General features: G+C 45.1%; 1 protein-coding gene across 7 annotated transcripts in view; it reads right to left on the bottom strand.

Moving 5' to 3' along the window:
* The window catches only part of sgcg (sarcoglycan, gamma), a 1,055,765-nt gene that overhangs the window by 566,748 nt on the left and 468,204 nt on the right, over window positions 1–20,813 (bottom strand). The gene's annotated exons all lie outside the window — the stretch shown is intronic.

Genomic DNA, 20,813 nt, shown 5'->3' with positions numbered 1-20,813 from the left:
ACTTTTTGCCTGTGTGTATACACTAGTATTGTGGATCGGCTGCCTGTTATAAAAAGCGCCTGATTTTTATTTCCATCAGTGGCTGGCTCTGGAATGGCAGCAAGGCTAATTCAAGTCACAGCCCAGCTGATTACTTATGGGTCCGTACTGGGATCTAGAAAACCACTCTTGTTGGTAACATCACTGGGACAGAGGGCTGACTCAGGGGTCTTCATGCTGCCAATAAATCTGATATTTTTACTAAAACGTCAAAGAAATTTCTGGTGTAGATATTGCTTCCTTCTATTAAAGGGGTAGTGCTTTGAACTTCCCTTTCCCCTTTAATAAGGCATACATAACACATAGGTAAAGGCTGAAGAATGCTGCATTGCTACTTTCACAGGGTCTCTCAACACTCAGTGCACAGTGTGATTGCACTGCATAGCAAACTCCCAGAGATCTGCCACTTAGTAATAGAGTCACATTCTTCCCTTGTCTATCTTACAATTCAATTTTACTGTCATTTGATGCAGACGATGTAACTGATTTTGAATTTATTTTCACATTTATAGTTCTAATCATTAGGGCCAATAATTATAAAAAATGGATTTGTTTCCTGGTTTGCTTTTAACAACAAGGCAAATCATTAGGGGACAAATTCAGTTGTTTGCGCCTCCCGTTAGCACCTTAAGAGGGTGCCAATTGGGGCGCAAAGCAACTAGCGCCCGGGCGCCGTGATGTTTGCGCCGCTCGCGAAATTAACTAGACATTTTGCGGCGGTGCTAAACACTACCACCACGATCTCCTGCACCGGCAGATCATGACATCAGTCGAGCGCACAATGCCCCGGTAGCGCCCCGGACTGGATATTGAGTGGCGCCCCCTACCTTACCGCCTGCCGCTAGCAACGACAGGTTGAGGGGAGCGTTATGCTGTCAGAAAGGGACTAGGGGAGCGCTATCTAAAGGCGACCGCTTCCTGCCTTTTTTTGTCGGTGACATTTTTGCACCACGCATTCTGAGAGAGAGAGAGACTTCTGGAGAGATTCAACGCTGTGTGAAAGGGTTTTGTGTACTGAGCTGCACTTTGCAGGTTTATTTTGATTTGCCCTTCCTTGCTTCGCCAGCGCTCTGAGGTAGTGCCTCGCTCCTCGGCCTTTGCGCCTTAAGACAGGTGTGAAGCGCCTGATTTAGCGCTCCAATCACCTCCAGGGGCGATAAAAGCCAAGTTTGCTGTCGGAGGTAATAATTAGCGCCAGGCGCTAAACTTTGCGCACGGCCAATAATGGCGCCCCAAACGGGGTGATACTGAATTTTTCCCCCTAACTATTGTCTGGGCCTGGTTGACTGACTGATGTAGGCCACAATGTCTAAGGTTAGCATAAAAACACCATCAAAGCTGGCTGTCAAATTTTTGGCTTATAACACTCCTGTTAAGCGCCTTGGGATGTTTTACTACGTTAAAGATGCTATATAAATATAAGTTGTGGTTGTTGTCATAGTACACTCTGGGTATGGTAGTTCCACAACAACAAGGTGAAAACTCCAAGTTCCGTGATCTCTCTCTCTCTCTCCCTTCTTTCTCCACTGCAGCGAGAAATCCCAGGTCCAAGTGAAACTGCCAACTCAGGCACCAGGAGGACAGGCCTATCTCAAAGAACCTTCTAATGTTAAGTAACTAATTTAGGGTAAGGTTGGCAAGTTTGCAGAATTATATAAATGTTTATATATTGTACTACTTACATCCCCCGCCCTCTCCCAATTTGTTGACCCTTACCAATCACCCTTGGAAAAACCTCTCCAGTAACTTCCTCCTGAATTCCCTAACTCCCAACTCCCTCTCTTTTAGCTCTTCACTCGCATGACACTTCTACTGCTGTCAATCTCTTAAAATGTTCTATCTTTAATGCCCTATTTCTGAACAAATCTATCAATGTCTCCCACTCAGGCACACCCCCTATCATTCCTCCCTTAAATCAGAAGGCCATAAACTCAAGTGTACTTGACGCATAATTGGCCTCGTCAACAAATGCCAGATCTGGCTCAGCTATATCAAGCTTTACTAACCTCTGATTTATTTCCATCTTCGTAACGTTGTCCACTTCCGCCTGTAGCTAAGCCACATCCGCCAATGAAGCTCTTATCCATTGTTTGGCCACCCGCAGACTCGTAGGGCTCGAATTTCCCAGGGCCATGGAGGCGGGAATGGAGGCGTGTGGGGTGTTAAAATTGCAGAATCGGGGGGCACAAACCCTTTCTGCCCCCAACCCGCCTCCATGCCCATTTCCCAGGAGGCGGGTACCCGACCTGTGCTGGGAGTCACCTCCCCGAGGCGGGAAGGGGATTAGTGCCAATTAACTGCCTGTTAACAGATAGTTAACAGGCAGTTTTTGGCCTAATCCCTATTTTTAGCCCTGAAGTGTGGGCTTCCCGACGGCTCCAAACCACGCCAAGTTAGCAAGGCGGACCGTCGGGCTGAAGGGCTTGGAGGGTTCGAGATGTCCGGTGTTCAGGTGAGTGATGGGTGCATGAGTGCAAAGGTAAGTGTGTTTGGTGTGTGTAAAGTGTTTAAATAAGTTTTACTTACCTTTAGTTACTAATGCAGGCTTCCTTCCTTCAGGTCTCGGGAGTCCCTCACCTCACCGGCACAGAAAGCAGAATGGCCGCGAGCTGTCAAAAGTTGCAGCATTCTGCTTTCTGTTCTGGAGAGATTTCTAACTGAGTCTGTGGCGAAGGACTCAAGTTAGAAGTCCGATTGTCAGTGTTTGACAGCTTCACAGAGCTGTCAAACGCTGATATTTCATCTGTTAAAAGCTCTTGACAGATGAAATGTCAATCCCTGATGTCACCTGTAACCGGGTGTCCCTTAATTGGCCTGCTGAGCCCGCTGGGCGGGTTCAACAAGGTCAATCAAGGGAAAATCGCGTGGGTTGGCCACAAATCGATGGAGGCGGGATTACAACCCTAAAAGTGGGCGTCCCGCCTCCATCGCGTCCCCATTGACAAAATCCAGCCCAATTATTCCAATGTTCTCCTTACTGGCTTTCTTTTGTCTACACTCTTTAAGAACATAAGAAATAGGAGCAGGAATAAGCCATACGGCCTCTTGACCCTGCTCCGCCATTCAATGAGATCATGGGTGGGCTCTGTTATTTAGTCAATAAAATTGATATACCTATCAATTCGTCCAATAAAAAGCGACGAGTTAGGAACATAACTAAAGGTTTTTATTGACTAAATAACAGAGCCTACCCTCGTGGGTGATCGGGTCCAACAAGGAGGAATACCAGCCAGTCGACTACCTTTATACCTGGGCAGGTAGGTGGAGCCATGGGCGGAGTCGGAGGTGGTCAGCCCAGGTATAACAGCGCGACAAGAGGCGACCTCGTATAGTGATACAACAGTGAGAACAGTGATAACAATACAACAGTGATAACTATAGTGTAACGATAGTGAACGATAAAAGTGGTTTACCACACCTTGTCAGTTTGCGATTGTGCAACAGTTTAATTCAGTCTTTTAAAGGTTCTTTAGTTTCAGGAGTGTTGTGGCTACTTAGTTAGTTATATTTATTCTGACAACATATCAAAGTGCTACACTTGGTTACATTACTGGGGGCTGTACTGGCAGTCGACCTCGCCCTCCAGGATCTACTGTGGAGGGAGCAGAGGCAGCGAGAAAGACTGGAACATGTGGCCAAAAGGAGTAGGAGGGCCATCAGGGCTCTCAACAGGAGGCCTTACCCACCGAGGGTATTCTGACAGCACTTCTCCTACCTTCAATAAAGTGAGGAGCAGTGTATTAGAGGGCTCCACATCACCAAGGTGGTGGTCACAGAACTCTGCCACCTCCTCCAAACAGACCTCCAGCCTCACACAAGGATGACTTAAACCCCAGATCCCTTTTGCTCACCACATGCCCATCATGCCATTCCTCTGTCATGCCATATCACAACGTTTTCCTGGGCGCAAAGTTGAAATGAGAGAGACCACAAAATATTGCAAACTCCATGAATAAATGTATGCATAAACATATCACACATATCACATTCATTCTAATAACTAATGATTCTTGCACCTGCCATATTTGAATAGCTGTCATTATGTGCAAGGTGTGAGATGTGGGTGTTAGTGTTGGTAGGTAGAAAATGTTGGTGGGTGAGTGCTGGGGGTCTGGTGCTTTGGGCAGTGTGTGAAGCTTGTGGTACAGATGGTGGTATGTAACATTTGTTGAAGCATTCACTCACCCTGCCCACCCGACTGAGGTGGATCTGTCATGAGCACATCTGCTTCAGTCCTCCGGCTCCTTCTCCTTGTTGTGCTTCTCCTTGCTGAGGCAGCTGCACAGTTAGCATTGCTGAGAATGAGGTGCTGCAGTATCAATGAATCTCCCCTTTAAGCCTGTGGCAATGATGACTTGAGATTAGCCTGCACCCGATATTGGTCAGTGCTTTGAGTTTAACGCCACTGAACTAGGCCATTAGCACTTGATTTAGTGTGCCAATCCTTTCTTTCATCAATGAGACTGAATTTTGCGTGCAGTCTGAATCATTAGCGCCTTGCGCTAAATCTCAAACTTTTCTACAGTTAGCGCCCATTCCTGAGCTATAATGATTTTCTCCCCCAAAGACTTTTAAGTATATATGTTTTCTTCCATTTCATCAGATTATTTTTGCCATCTCTTCAGATATATGGTATCACACTATTCTTCTAGTAAGCAGGCAGGCAGCCTATTTCCATAGCTGTGGCCTTACTACCCTTCAGCTGACATGAAGGAAGTGCAGAATAATAACATAGAATCCTAGAAATTTACGGCACAGAAGGAGGCCAGTCGACCCATCAGACTGGATTTTGTCAGCCCCGAGGAGACGGGACTGCCGGTAAAGTTGCAGAAAGTGGGGGCGGGTGGCAAACCCGCCCCTATCCTGCCTCCGTGCCCTTTTGCCAGGAGGCGGGAAGATGTGCTGCTTCGGGTCCCGTCTCCTGGAGGCGGGAAAGGGATTATATCCTTTTACCTGCCTCTTAACAGATAGTTAACAGGCAGAAAAAAGGATTAGTCCCATTTTACCTTTTCAGGTGATGGCTTCCCGGCCTCGGAGAACCCCGCCGGGGTGGAGGAGAGGTGAAGGTGGTATGCGGGGGTCGGAGGGGTCTGAAAGTGAGATGTAGAGGTGAGTGATGGGTGCAAGTGTGGAGTGGTAAGTATGTGAGGTAAGTGTTAAGTGTTAGAAAATGTTCACTTACCTTTGTTTCTGCCTACAGCCTTCAGCCGCTGTGGCTGCGGAGTCCCCGACATCTCCATTGTAGATTTCACAGACTGGCTGTTGGATCCTCTGAACCAACAGTCATCTGCTTTCTACAAAGTTGAAAGGTTTGATGAGTCCTAAACACAAGAACTCATCAAACTACACAGAATGTCAGTATTTGACAGCTTCACAGAGCAGTCAAACGCTGACATTTCTTCTTTCAAGAAGTCTTGACAGATGGCACGTCATACGTTGACGTGCTCTGTCAGTGACTTCCCCCTAATTGGCCTGCTGAGCCCGCAGGGCGGGCTTAATAAGGTCAATCAGGGGAAAATCCCGCTGGTTGGCCAGAACATGATGGAGGCAGGACTGAGACCTGACAAGCAGCAGTCCCACCTCCAACACGTCTCCATTCACAAAATCCAGCCCATCGTGTCTGTGCCGAACATAGGGATCATCTCAATGTCTTTGGTTCCTGCAGGAAGCACCTGACCTATACTCTGCTGCTCTCTGTTTGCCTGAATGAGATGAGGAATTCACCATATGGAGAACTTCAAGTGAACTCACTGACTACCATTCTGTATAGTGCTTCAATGAAGTGACATGCTGCGTCACCATAACACCTCTCTATTAAATCATTAACAATGTTCATATCACTAGTTATCATATTTACATGAGCCAACAGTCAGAGTTTTATATCAAAACAACTTAGTGATGACACCAATGGCTTGTGTTACTTTTCACAGCTTCTCTACTAAAAGAACATAAACTGTGATTAGTTTTCTTTTATTGTCTGAAAGTGACTCATGCTAGGATGTTGGTTGCACAGATGCTGACAGCCTCTAATATGATTATATATTGTTGTGAGTCTATTCATGTATGGTGGAGGGATATCAACACTGAGCCCAATCTTAACCTCACTTGATGTTTGCATGCGATATTGAAAACTTGACTGATCTCCCCTTCCTATCCTGAAGATACTGCGGTTAATTGGTATGTCTTTTGCTCATTTTTCGGGCGTAAAACGTGTGCAACATACACGTATTTCTGGGCACATGGTCCCGCGCCCAAACTGCACTAGCGTCATGGCCGTCGCCATATTGGTCCTCACTGTTTTTAGGTGCTCCTGGCAGCTGCCTGAAAACAGCGTTGGATCAATCTAAATATGCAAAGAAGGTTCCTGCTCTGAATAGTTTTTCAGTTCTACAGCAGCCTAACCAGCGATCGTTAAAGAGACAGTTGGAGACCAACAAAGAAATGGTAGGGAAAGATTTTTTTTAACTTCCTCTCCTGTGAAGCTGCCTCTGTTATTAAAATGAGGCCCGAGATCCAATTTGGGTGTGCCTCTGGCCTCCAGTTTCTGGTTTGGGCTTGCGGCGCATCACCTATTTTTGGCCCAGAAACAGGGCTAAACACATTTCCACACCAGTGACTACAGTATGAGAACACTCACATATTTGTGTGAAATTATTTTGGTTTTTTTTCCATTTATGAGCTTGAACATAATCTACTACTGATTTTGCCTTTGATGAGTTTCCCAATGAGACATTCTTAAAACATTAATTTTAAGACTTCCGCAGTGAATTGATCCAGTGAGTAGCTTAGCCATAAACAGCAGGAAGATCCCAGATAGGTGCTGAGCTAACTGATCTCTGCCAAGGCAACAGTCTATGACTACAATAACTTATTAAAATCTCAGCTTGCCTCAGTGGTAGCACTCTTGCCTCTGACACAGAAAGTCATGGTTCACTGCCCTACTCAAGGATTTAAATACGTAATCTAGGCTGATACTTCTGTGCAGTACTGAGGAAATGCTGCATTGTCAGAAGGGCCATCTTTTCAATGAGACCCTGTCTGCTTGCTAAGTGAAATAAAGAGTAGATTGCCTTTCAAAAGCTAGGCTTTATTAACCTTAAAAAACCAGCAGTACATGTTGAGCACCCAGTCTCAACCAAACTGTAGAAAACTGAATTTAAGATGGCCACCACAGGTCACATGGAGTCAACTAACCAATAAGTTTACAGCATATATCTCAAGGCAGGAAAACAAGCAACCAATTACAATGCTTCTTATAAAATAAGAATAATCACCACATTCACCCCTCCTTTTAAAATATGCTTCAACCTAGGTAGCCTTTACAGTTTACAATTAGTTATTTATGACTAGAGCAATACATGTATAATGCCTTCAACAATTTTAAAATTTTACTATTAAATTATTAATTATTTTAAAAGTCCATTTTTAATCGGTCGACCGGATATCTTGTTCGTGTCGACCTTCTTAGCCTTGGTGGAGTTCCTTGCCCTCCCACACCAGGAGACACAGAAATATCTTCTGCAGGGAGGCTATCAATATCCCGATTACCAACGGTTTCCGGATTGGAAGTCCCATTAGAAGGTAGACTGGGAGGGTCATGAACATCCATCGGGGGCAGACTAAGAGAATTGTAAGTGTCTGCAATAGGATTGGAAATGTTCGTAGTATCTGTGACGACATCAACATTATCTGAATTATGGCTATTGTTAATGTCCTCAGGAGAGGGCTGGCCACCACAAGGAGCTAAGTCTTTAACTGAAACCGTACTTTCTTTCCCATCTTGGAATCGAATGTGAGCATATTGGGAATTTGCCTCCAATAGCTCCACCTCCTCCACTAAAGGATCATACTTTGACAGTCTAACATGGCGTCGGAGCAGCACAGGTCCCTGCATAGTAAGCCATGAAGGTACCGAATATCCCGTAGTGGATCTCCGTGGATAGTTGAAGAGCCTTTCATGGGGGGTCACATTAGTAGCCGTTGAAAGCAATGATCTAATGGAATGCAGGGCATCAGGCAGTACCATTTCCCACTGTGTATTCTTAAGGTTCCGGGATGTCAAAGCCAACATAACTGCCTTCCAGATCACCCCATTGTATCGTTCGCACTGTCCATTACCCTGGGGATTATACAGGGTAGTTCTGCTAGTAGAAATTCCCCGACTCTGGAGGTATTCCTTCAACTGGGAAGACAGAAAAGAACTTCCCTGATCCGAATGGATATACGCAGGCATCCCAAAGATGACAAAAAGTTGAGTCAGACATTTAATAACTGTAGCAGCTGATACATCTGCACAAGGAAAAGCAAAAGGGAACCTCGAAAGCTCATCCACAACAGTAAATATATATCGATTCTGAGTCGTTGAGGGAAGAGGCCCCTTAAAATCAACGCTCAGGCATTCAAAGGGAGAAGTAGCCTTTATAAGATGAGCTCGTTGAGGCTTAAAGAAATTCGGTTTACACCGGGCGCAGACAGAGCATGATGAAGTCATCCGCTTGACGTCTTCAACTGAAAAGGGCAAATTCTTACTGCGTACGAAGTGTATCATCCTCGTAACACCAGGATGGCACAAAGCATTATGAAGATTAATAAGCGTATCTCCGTGAAGCACAGAACAATAAGCCCTCGACAGCGCATCAGCGGCAACATTATCCTTCCCCGGACGATAGACTATATCGAAATGGTAGCATGCCAACTCGATCCTCCACCTCATTATTTTATCATTCTTAATCTTTCCGAAATGTTTGACATCAAACATGAAGGACACAGATTTTTGGTCAGTTACTAACGTAAAATGTCGCCCCGACAAATAATGTCTCCATTTACGCAGTGCTTCTACTATTGCGTACGCCTCTTTCTCTATTGATGAATGTCTCTGCTCACTATTGCTCAGAGTACGTGAGAAAAAGGCCACAGGTCTTCCATTTTGGTTCAGGGTAGCCCCAATTGCAAAATCGGAAGCGTCCGTCTCAATCACAAAGGGAACCTGCTCATCAATAGAATGCACAACTGCTCCAAGGATATCCTTTTTAAGATTATCAAAACGCATCCTGGCCTCCCATGATAGAGGATATGTCGTAACCCGAATAAGGGGCCGGATCTTCTGCGAGAAGTTTGCAATCCAATTAGAATAATAAGAAAACAGTCCAACAACTCGTTGCAAGGCCTTAGAATTAGTAGGGCAAGGTAAATCAATCAGTGGTCGCAGCCGTTCTGGATCTGGTTTAATCTTGTTTCCCGAGATAATATACCCCAGTAAATTTACCTCGGTGGTCGAAAAGATACACTTCTCTTTATTGAAAGTTAAGCCAACTTTTTCCGCAACCTGGAGGAATCTTTCTAGATTAAAATCGTGCTCCACCCTTGATTTGCCACACACTGTGATGTCATCTAAATATGAAAAGGTGTCAGAGAGAGAATTATCACTTATAAAAGCATCCATTGCCGGTTGAAAACAGGCGACACCGTTAGTAACACCGAATGGTACTCGGCAAAACTGGTACAGCTTTCCGCCAGCTTCAAAGGCCGTATATGGTTTGTCCCTCTTAGCGATAGGAATCTGATGATAAGCACTCTTTAGATCAATAGTGCTAAAAACCTTATATTGAGATACTTTATTGATAAGCTCATCAATCTTAGGCAGGGGGTATGCATCTAATTGAGTATACCTGTTAATAGTTTGAGAGTAGTCTATCACCATTCGCTTCTTATGTCTCTCATTAGTGGTGACAACTACCTGTGCCCGCCAGGGCGAAAAACTAGGTTCAATGATTCCTTCCGATAAAAGACGTTGAACTTCAGAATTAATAAATTCTTTACCCTGACTGCTATACCTTCTTGACTTGGTAGCAATTGGCTTACAATCCGGCATCAAATTGGAAAAAAGTGATAATGGAGAAATGAATAAAGAAGTTAATCCACAAATAGACAAAGGTGGCTTGGTTCCTCCGAAAGAAAGACTGAGGGACTCATGTAATTGAAGCACATCATGACCAATCAAAATGTCCGCACAGAGATTAGGCAGAACGGATAGGCATATATCAGTATACGTATTACCTAGGAGAATTAATTTCACAAGGCAACAACCAGCTACTTGTGAGGTGAGAGTCGTCTGAGCCATACACACCTGATAGGAAACAGGTGAAATTTTCAAACGCTTCTCCCTCACAAACTGAAGACTTATAAAGCTCTCAGTACTGCCCGTATCTATAAGGGCCTTCACTTCTAACCCATTAACTTGGGCCATAACTATAGCTTTGTTTAGGCCATGGGAAAAGGCGGCAGAAACTGATGCAATAAACGCCCTATCTAAAGGCTGAATGGTCGCAGAGGAGGCAACCAATTTGCAAACACGTGCGTAATGACCTCCCTTGCCGCATTTACTACACACAGCCTCCCAGGCAGGGCACTTCAGACGGGGGTGCCGGGCGTTCCCGCAAAAATAACACTTCTGAATCCTAGAGGCAACAGCTGCCGAAGTAGAAACTGTTTCGGAATCTGGCAAACCACTCCTATTAAATCCACGTAATTCCCTTTCATCCGGAACTGCCGAAACCACGGTCGCAGGCCGATCAAAAAGAGCATAAGAATCCGAACTTCTCTGAGCCAAATCCAATGTAGAGGCTTGCTCAAAAGCACTCTTAAGATCCAAGATCTTATTTTCTAATAACCGCTGACGAATTGATCTAGACAGTAATCCATTAATAAATGCATCCCGTACCGACTCTTCCCTATGTTCTTCTGCAGACACGGCCTTATAATTACAGTTAGCACCAAGGCACCGGAGTGCTTGTAAATAAGCATCCAAGGATTCTCCCGCCTGCTGCCTACGGGCAGATAAAAGGTGACGTGCAAATACCTCATTTTTGGGTTTAACAAATTTTTTTTCCAACGTAGCAATAGCCAATTCATAAGTTTCGCAGTCCAAAATATACTTATACACATCCGGAGCAATGTAGTTGATTAGTATATCCAACTTATTTAGAGATTGCTGATCCAACACACCCAAAAAGTTTTTAAATGTACGATACCAATGTTTCCATTGATCATCCACTCCTGCTGAATTAGGGTCAGCATTAAATCATTCCGGTCGAAGATATCGTTCCATTATAGCAAAAGGTTAATAAATTGAAATAAAGAGTAGATTGCCTTTCAAAAGCTAGGCTTTATTAACCTTAAAAAACCAGCAGTACATGTTGAGCACCCAGTCTCAACCAAACTGTAGAAAACTGAATTTAAGATGGCCACCACAGGTCACATGGAATCAACTAACCAATAAGTTTACAGCATATATCTCAAGGCAGGAAAACAGGCAACCAATTACAATGCTTCTTATAAAACAAGAATAATCACCACACTAAGGTTGATGTAAAAGATTTCAGTTGTCAACCAGCATCACTAAAAACAGATTAACTAATCAGTTATGCCATTTGCTGACTGCAGGACCTTGTCTTGCATAAATTAGCTGCTGAGCTTATCTACAGATCAAAAGCGACTGCACTTTAAAAGTAATTAATAGGCTTTAGGGGGGAACTTTGTGACGTGCTGAGGGTGTGCAGGGTGCTATATAAAGGAAAGTTCTTTCATTCTTAATTCTATAGCATTCTGTTTGTTTCAAAGTATTTTTAAGGGAAGACTGGACACCAAGAATGAGGAAGAACAGGAATCAGAAAGATTGGGAGGTCAAAAGCCTTGTCAAAGAGAATGATATTTACGAAACTTTTGAAAGCAAGGATGAAGGTGACTAAGTGGTGGAGCTTTTGGAGGGATTCCAGAGAACAGGGACAATGGTTGAAAGAGTGGCCAATATTGGAGAGAACAGAAAATAAGAAGTAAACCAATGTCAGAAGAGCAAAGGGTCTATGTGAAATGTAGAGCCGGAAGAGATCATGGAGGACGAGAGGTGTGAGCCCATTGCAGGGCTTGAATGTGAGAGTGAGGATCTTGAAGTAAACTTGTTGGGACTTTGGGAACCAATGGAGTTTGGCAAAAATAGGATGCTACAGTTACCCTCAGTTTATGCTGATTGCTATTTAGTATGTAGACATTGGGTGGGTGAAGACAAGATCAGCCTCAGCTGTAAGTAACATGCTAACACTCAGGGGGTGAAATTGGGTACCTTTGTGCCTCCCAGGGCACAAATGGCTTTACGACCGGGCGCGGCGCTGACATCGACTCCCGCCATACTTGGTGGGAGTTTTGCGGTGGCACTACGTCACTGCGCCCCGATTTCCTTCGCCCGGAGATCGTGACATCATCACCGTGCGCATCGCCCTGGACCCAAAACTGACTTCCGCCCCCTGCAGCAGCGCCGGGCGAAAACACCGACAGCTGCAAGAGACGTGCATCAGGCGGCCGGCCACTTCGGGGGTGATAATTAGAGGCAAGGTGGCTGAGGTAAGTAAAAAAAAACTTGTGACACTCCCTATATTTTGACCATTGATTTTTAATGGCCGGAAAGTGGGGAATGCCGTCACTTGAGTGAGCTGACCTTCACATCCAAATCTCTGATTTATACTCCTGGCAAGAATCTCACAATTCTGGGGCTACACGGTCCTAGTAAATGGGATTGTGATGCACAAGGAGGGGGTGACTGGATGCAGGGACACATGCCTCCCACAGTGCAATATCATTTGGCACAGATGGTATAACAGGTCATGCAGTGTGGAGGTGGATTGTGCTCTGCCTAGCCTCACTAGATAAGAAAAATGACAGACTGGTTTACTTCAAGATGGGTAATGAGTTTTACTGGCCTCTCTTGAAGTAATCAGATCCCTTCTACTCTTTCTGAGGGTGGTGTATTACTCCACTGAGCGTAACTACAGTTGTGGCTCGAATTCCCATTTTCAGCAGAAGATCACCACTCAGTGACTCTCCCCTACTCCAGTTCCATCCCCAGCACTGATAATTATTGTTCTTGGCTACAGAACTGCTGCTTTCATTAGCTTTTGACGTGCCTTACCAGTTCTGACTGCCAAGTAGCATCTCTGCACCACATGGGAAAATGTCAGAAAGCCATGATAAAAAGACCATTAGCAGGTGCTGCTTCATAATCTTGCACACTCTAAGTCATACAATATTATGGGAGGTCATGCATTGGTTGCCACACTTTAGCATAACCAAAATAAATCAGAATAATAACGTCACAATTAAGCAAAAGTGGAAAGGAAAGGAGCCCAAGAATTAAATTAAATTAAAAGGTTCATCCTGGTACTGGGGGCATGAATAACAACTGAAATTAGAAGGTGAGACCACAAGACTGCACATGCCAGTGCAGGAGCACTTTAAGCGGCAATGCAGCCCATAGGTAGAGATAGGCTGTACCAAAAAAAGTTCTTCGCCACGTCAAAGTGCAAGGGATGAATAGGTAGGAGTGGTGTCAATTTAAAAGTTGATCTTTTCTCTGGTGCCAATAAATTCTCAGTAAGTAAAATTATTCAGTAGAGTACCAAAGGGCACCTAAAGCAGAGCTCCGCCGTAGCTTACTTTAGATAATTCCGAGTAGCGGATGAGGTGTCAATTCAATGAGCTAGTACAAATAAATAGTGATTGTTACTTCTACTTCTGCGATCTTGTTGTTTATTGACTACGATTGTTTTCCATAATTTACATCGTCTAGAGTGACTCTGTATTGCACTGCATACACATATTTCTTCACTGCTCTTCACCCTTCAAATATGTGTTCATATGACTTTTAACTAAGCAACAGTAATGTGAAGGACATTTACTGGGAAATATTATAATTATTAAGACTTTAACATCCATGATTGGTTTGGTGTTTTACCCATAGGACAACGGCAGCATTTAAATCTGCAGTGTATGACTAATGTTAGGAACACCATGTGAGCAGCTAGCATCTGCGTTTGCCAGCTGCAAACTGCACGACAACTGAAACAATTCTGGCCACTTCTGCACATTAGTGGATCTCTTGTGGCATTGCTCATGGTGAGTCAGAGAACATGATGTTTTTTTAACATGGACCAGCTAAGCCCCAACACCCACCACCAGCAGAAAGATATTCCTCCTTTCCATCGCAACACACTTTCTCTCCCTCCTTTTCCCCCCCAGCCATAGCATTGAACAGGGTCTCTCTCCACCCCCTCCCAACTTTATAGGGCTTTTCTCCTGAACATGTTCTATCTCCACGAAAATAATAATTTGGTCAAAATTCATCAAAACTATGTTCAAAAAGATACATTAACAAATAAACTTGGTATAAAGAATCCAATTGTTATTTGCTGGCCTTTTTTTGAAGCCCATAACCTGTGCAGGCGAGGAGGAAAACTGAATGGGGAGCTATTTCACGGCACTTTGTTAAACAACCCCACTCCTGTCAGAAGTGACGTCCACCCAAATATGGGTCACAGCCCTTAATGGGATGCAAATAATGGTAGAGTGTCATACAAAGTATTTCCCACCATTTGTGCCTCAGCAATGCTGGGGGCAAGGTACACCAGTGTGTTCCTGGCATCCAACATTGCCCTGGGCCTAACTTTGAACTTTAACCACCGTTCCCATTATCTCGGCTGGCAGGTGCTGGTACTGGTTCTGTTGCAACCATTTAAACCTTCTCGAGATCTTTTGTTTCTTTACTTGTCCTATTATCCCCCCGCCCCACCCCGCCCCGCCCCCGCCCCTTGCACCATCATTCCTTTTGTCCTGCCTGCCACCTTATCACAGACCTTCCCTTTTGTTCTTTCCTACTCCTGCCCATTTTCCCCTGGCTCTGCACTTGCTTAAAAGCTGTTCAATCTCTAACTTCTTCCAGTTCTGATAACAGCTCATTGGCCTGAAATGTTAACTATTCCTCTCTCCACAGATGCTGCCTGACCTGCTGAGTGCTTCCGGCATTTTCTCCTTTATTTGTAAATTTTTCAGGCATAAAAATTAATTCCTGCACACGGACCCTTCCCCTGGAGGAGCAGAGAGATTTAGGCATCCAAGCACACAAATCACTAAAAGCTAGTGGACAGGTACAAAAAATAATTAAAAAGGCTAATGGAAAGTTGGCCTTTATATCAAGAGGGCTGGAATACCAAGGTGGGGGGGAAGTTATATAAAGCTCTGGTTAGATCCCATCTGGAGTACTGTGTTCATTTTTGGGCACCGTACCTCAGGAAGGATATAGTCGTCTTGGCAGATTGCAGCACAGATTCGCCAGATGATACTGAGGCCAAAAGGGTTAAATTATGAGGAGAGGTTGCATAGACTAGGCGTATTCCCTTGAGTATAGAAGATTAAGAGATAATCTAATTGAGGTGTTTAAGATGATTCAAGAAGTTGATCGGGTAAGTAGAGAAAAACTATTTCCTCTGGTGGGGGGGTCCAGAACAAGGGGGCATAACCTTGAAATTAGTGCTAGGCCATTCAGGGGTGATGTCAGGAAGCAGTTCTTCACACAAAGGGTAGTGGAAATCTGGAACTCTCTCCATAAAAAGCTGTTGAGGCTGGGTCAATCGAAAATTTCAAAACTGAGATTGATAGGCTTTTGTTAGGCAAGGTTTACAGAACCAAGGCGGGTAGATGGAGTTAAGATACAGATCAGCCATGATTTAATTGAATGGCGGAACAGGCTCGAGGGGCTGAATGGCCTACTCCAGTTACTTTGGGGGCAATTTTAACATTTTAACACGCTGAAAGCAGGGGTGCCCAGTGGTGCGTGGGAAACCTGGAAGTCTGGGATTCCCCACATGCTGGGGAGTTTTAACTCCACATCGGCATCTTGCATCACTGACAGGTTCCCCGCCCGGAAATCAGCCTGATTGACAGGCTTGGCTTCCAGTCGGGCGCGGAACGCTGTACAAGAGGTCGCAGGGCCAGGCAAGTCTGATCTCCAACCCCGGGCAGGGGGTCCGATACCCGACCCTGGGAGTGGGGTCCGATCCCTGACCACGGGAGTGGGGTCCAGTCCCTGACCACGGGAGGGGGGTCCGATTCCTGACCATGGGAGTGGGGTCCGGTCCTTGACCACGGAGGGGGGTCCGATCCCTGACCACGAGAGAGGGGTCCGATCCCTGACCCCGGGAGGGGGGTCCGATCCCTGACCACGGGAGAGGGGTCCGATCCTTGACCACGGGAGGGGGGTCCGATCCCTGACCACGGGAGTGGGGTCCGATCCCTGACCCCGGGAGTGGGATCCGATCCCCGACCCCAGGAGTGGGATCCGATCCCTGATCACGGGGGAGTTCCGATGCGGGGGGTCCGATCCCGGGAGGGGGGTGTCCAATCCCTGATCCGAGGGGTGGGGGGTGGGGTCCGATCCCAGGCGTGGGGTTTGTATGGGGGGGTCTGATGGTGGGGGAGCTTGGGGGGTGCCAGGTGGAAGCACTCATGCTCCTCGAGGCTGGCCTCACCTCACTGCAGCTGTCAGGTTTCCTGAGGCCCGGGAAACCCGGCTGGCCACAGTTAGACCAGCAAACAGGTTAAATCCGAGGTGTCCAACATTATTAACATATTTAAAATGCCATCCCGCCTGCTGAGAGCGGGTTGGCTGCCCGCCCCTTGTCCCACCTGAGCAAATGTCGGATGTCGGCTGGTTGGAGCCAGCTTCCCGACACGCTTCCAATTTGTGCCCATTTAATCCCCCACCCTCACCCAATCCCACCCGCTCTCCCATGTTAAAATTCCCCCCTATGCTCCTATGTTCCCATATTTTGTTATGGGGTCTGCTTTAGATCCAGTATCGGGAGAAAAGCAGACCTTTCAGCTGCTTCAGAGGCCTTTGGACAACAGATGAAAAATAATCACATATTAAACTCTGTGCGTAGCCTTACTTTTGAAGCTCAATTACAAAGATTACTGCTGCAGCATTTGAGCTCAGGGGCGAATGAGAACACCAGCTGCAGCAGTATTTCACTAAGCTCAGAGGCTTGCGGTCAGCAGTAAGGCCTGACCCACTGCTGGACAGTGCACCTCTTCCCTGCTCAGTACTGGTGACTTCCTTCAGTTGTGGAGTTGTCTCTTGGAATGCTGCTCAAAGGGGGCTGAGTCAGCCAGAGGATGCAGCCCATCAATGGGATAAAACCATGCAAGATGAACAGCAGGGAGTTTCCAAGTAAAGGAGGAGTGGGAGCCTAGAGGCGGGTGTCTGTGAAAACATCAGACAGCTGCACTAAGAAAAACAATTAAATAAAGGTCAGGGCAGGAAATCCTGTGGCCTGACTCACACATGCACAAAGCAGAAAATTCTGGCCTCCTGCGCAGCCCAGAATTTTATTGTTGTAATGTAGGGAAATGCAGTAGCCAATTTGTGCACAGCAAACTCCCACATACAGCAATGAGATAATGGCCAGATAATCTGTTTTAGTGATGTTGATTGAGGGATAAATGTTGGCCAGAATACTCCCCTGCTCTTCTTTGAAATCGTGCCATGGGATCTTTTACATCCACCTGAGAGGGCAGACGGGGCCTCGGTTTCACATATCATCCGAAAGATGGCACCTGCAACAACGCTGCACTCCCTCAGTACTGCACTGGGGTGTCAGCCTCGATTATGTGCTCAAGTGTCTGGAGTGGGACTTTTGAAGTGCAGCTTCACAGCTCTTGTGTTCCAGGCATAAGCATGAAATTCTGGCTTAAGTTCTAGCAAATCCTACTGTAATATAGTCCAGTCATAATTGTGTACAAGATGGATAGCACAGTTACAATTATCTGGCAGAGACAATATCCTCCTCATGAAGTATACTGATCTACTTGGCTTTGGACTATAATGACTTCAGGAGCAATGATTTTCCTTGCACAATGCCAAATTAGGTTAACAAATTCCACCATTGGGAGGCTATATGCTTTGCACAAAATTGAAGTTGCTAACAGTTACAAGTAGCATCAAGCTTTCTCAAGGATTCACTTCTATATGTTTTCTAACCACCTTTGCCATTTGTGTCCCCCAATGTAGATAAAGTATGATTATGAAGTCAAGGAACTGAATATTGTAACTAAATATATTTGTTCTCTATAGACTAGAGATGGATTTTCTAATACCATAGTCAATCCCTCTTAACAAATTATAAAAATAATGCACGGAATGTAAAGTAACACATTTTGGAAGTAAAAATAGGGACAAGATATACACCATAAATGGAAAAATTTGAAATAGAGTAGAGAAGCTGAAGGACCTAAATGTGCGGATACATGGGGCATTAAAGATGGCGATATAAATTGGCCTTTTGCCACAAAAAAGGCAAATGGAATCATTCTTACATTTGTACTTAGAGGCATAGAATAGAAAAGCAAGGAGGTAATGTTGAATTCCTACAAAGAAGTAGTTAGTTCGCAGTTAGAGTATTGTATGCAGCTTCATGGCAGCTCATTATAGAAAGGATATAAAAGCAATGAAACAGGTGCGGTGCAGATTTACTGAGATGTTACCAGGGATAAGGGGGGGCGGTCAGAGTTATTTTTTTATTGGTGCTGGGGAGATTAAGGGGTGACCTGGCAGACGTTTACAACATTATGAAGGGTTACAATAACATAAATATTCCCTAATTTTAGTCTCTCTATCACCCCATATTTCAGTCATAAAGGGGGGGAAGCAAGACCAAGATTGCAAGAATTGACTTCCTGCCAGCTTCCTGCTTGAGGCCTACCTGCTGTGATTTTTGAGTGGACTTTAATTTGGGTCACAAGCGCTCCACCAGAGGCAAGGCAGAGAGGGAGCCTTATTATGCCATGCCATGTAAATGTCATCCTGGTATACAGAGTGGGAAATGGCCAGAACCAGAATCCCTTAAAGAATTTGCTGGAATCAGGTCTGGCAAGAAGAAAAATAGCTCTACATGGCACTTCCTAGGCTTCAGGATGAGCAGACTTGCTCTCCCTGCTCTTTGCTGACAATCCTTGCCCGCCATCAATAATTCTCTGTCACCCCCACTCCCCCCCACATATCATCTCAGCCTTCCCCTTTAATATGGTGCTGCAGGCCCATGCTGTATGGCTGACCTGCTTGATTTCCTGCCCTCCCAAACTGGTGAGCTGCCTATCAGCACTGATAGGCAGCTCACCAATTAAAATTAATAAGACCCGACCTGCAAAGCCACGGACCACTTGCTGACAGCATTGGGCAGATGTTGCGATGGCAAAAAGGGGAGGACAGAAAAAAAAATCACACTAGTTTGATTAAAATGTGGAATTCCCTATCACGACCTTCGTGAAGCAGAGTCGACAAATTCTTTAAAAGGTATTAAATAGTAGGCTTGAAAAAGAATATTAAAGGATGTGGGGAGTAAGCAGAAAGTAGGATTAGACCAGATAGCTCATGTGAAGAGAAACAATAAGGCTGTGAATCAATGCTAGCGTTCAGCTACTTGGCTGAGATCTGACTTTGCAACAATAAATATTATCAGCTTGCTAGATGGAATGGATTCTGAGATCTTCCTTTGCGATACTGTTAATACAGGCACACTTTGCAGCTGAGATTGCTTTCAAAATTACCAACAAAGGCTATTTGGATGCATACCAAGCAGTTGTCAAATACAGAAACTGGTGCTTTATTAAGTGCTTTCAGGGATCAAGGGCTCTAAGTATCACCTCTATATGAAGAGAAAGTAAGCTGAGCAAGGCCGTAACAGCTACTTGAAAAGAGCATCTGTTTTATATAATACTTGCTGAGCTAAATAACATACCACAATAAGATTAATTGTAATGTCAGGTCTAATAGTTCCTGTCCAGTCCTAAAACTTGTTTATTTCAATTCTGCTCAGTCAAAATTTTTTTTTTACTCAACTTGGTACTATTTCTTGGACACTGCTGTTCATCTAGAAATTTGAACCCATAACTTGCAAGAAAAAATTGGCATTAAGCTAGGTGTTTCCTCTGCTTATAGACTTTGGGGGCTGAATTTCCACCCATTCGGGGCGGAAGGTCATCAGGAAGTGGTGCAAATCCATGCTGCCAGGAGGCTGCCCACCAAGAGCAAGTAAGTCCACGGGAACGGCTGCTGCACCGTCTCGTGGGAGACTCCGTAATGGGGTGGGGCACGATCACGGCAAGGAAGGCCTGAGATTTCCTTGTGGGACCTGGAAGAGCACTGCAACTCTGTGTGGGCCCCAAGGAAATGAAACTTGCCTGTCGTGGCATCTTCTGACCCTGATCCAGTTCTTCACAAGGTAGACCTAGTGAGAAACTCGCTGCCGTTTACCGCTCAGGCCTATTAGTAATGATTACAATCATCAGGACCCGACATGCTTATGCTAAGAAGGGCCCCGGTAGCTTTGGGCGGGTATTCTTGCCGGCTGCGCTAAAAATAGCAACTGGTCAGCTCACGGCAGCTCCAGGGCGGGTAAGTGACCCGGGGCATTTTGACTGCCCACCCGCCCAGTTTATAGCCCCAGTATTTCAAAATGAAGAACACATTAGGTGCTTAGGAGGAGTCCAGCCCTTGTTATTGTCAATCTTTGATTGGGTCAAGGATTTGGCAAAGTGAAGTGCAGTACTGCTGGAATAACAATTCTGCTGATTCATTTATTATCTATTGTGTCATGTACATAAGCCATCTAGAAGAACTTCTGAACGACACTTAAGAACACTTTTACATTACACCACTTGTTATCTTACAGTTAGGAGAATAACCTTGAACAGCCAATAATATCCTTCTTAATCTTTAGCCATTTTAATCTATTATCACCTATGTTCTGCATATCATATTATAGTCACATATATTGCATATTTTTTCTTTGGTGCATAAATACGCTATTGATGTGTTTGAAGCTGCAGCAAATGCCAGTACTCAAAGGGATGCGCTTGTGATTTGAGCAGCTGATATTTGCAGTCATCCAGTA

The sequence above is a fragment of the Somniosus microcephalus genome, chromosome 10, assembly GCF_052327205.1.
Source record: "Somniosus microcephalus isolate GS21.2 chromosome 10, FLI_Smic_1.0, whole genome shotgun sequence".
NCBI lineage: Eukaryota > Metazoa > Chordata > Chondrichthyes > Squaliformes > Somniosidae > Somniosus > Somniosus microcephalus.
This window is presented reverse-complemented; position numbering and strand designations above follow the sequence as displayed.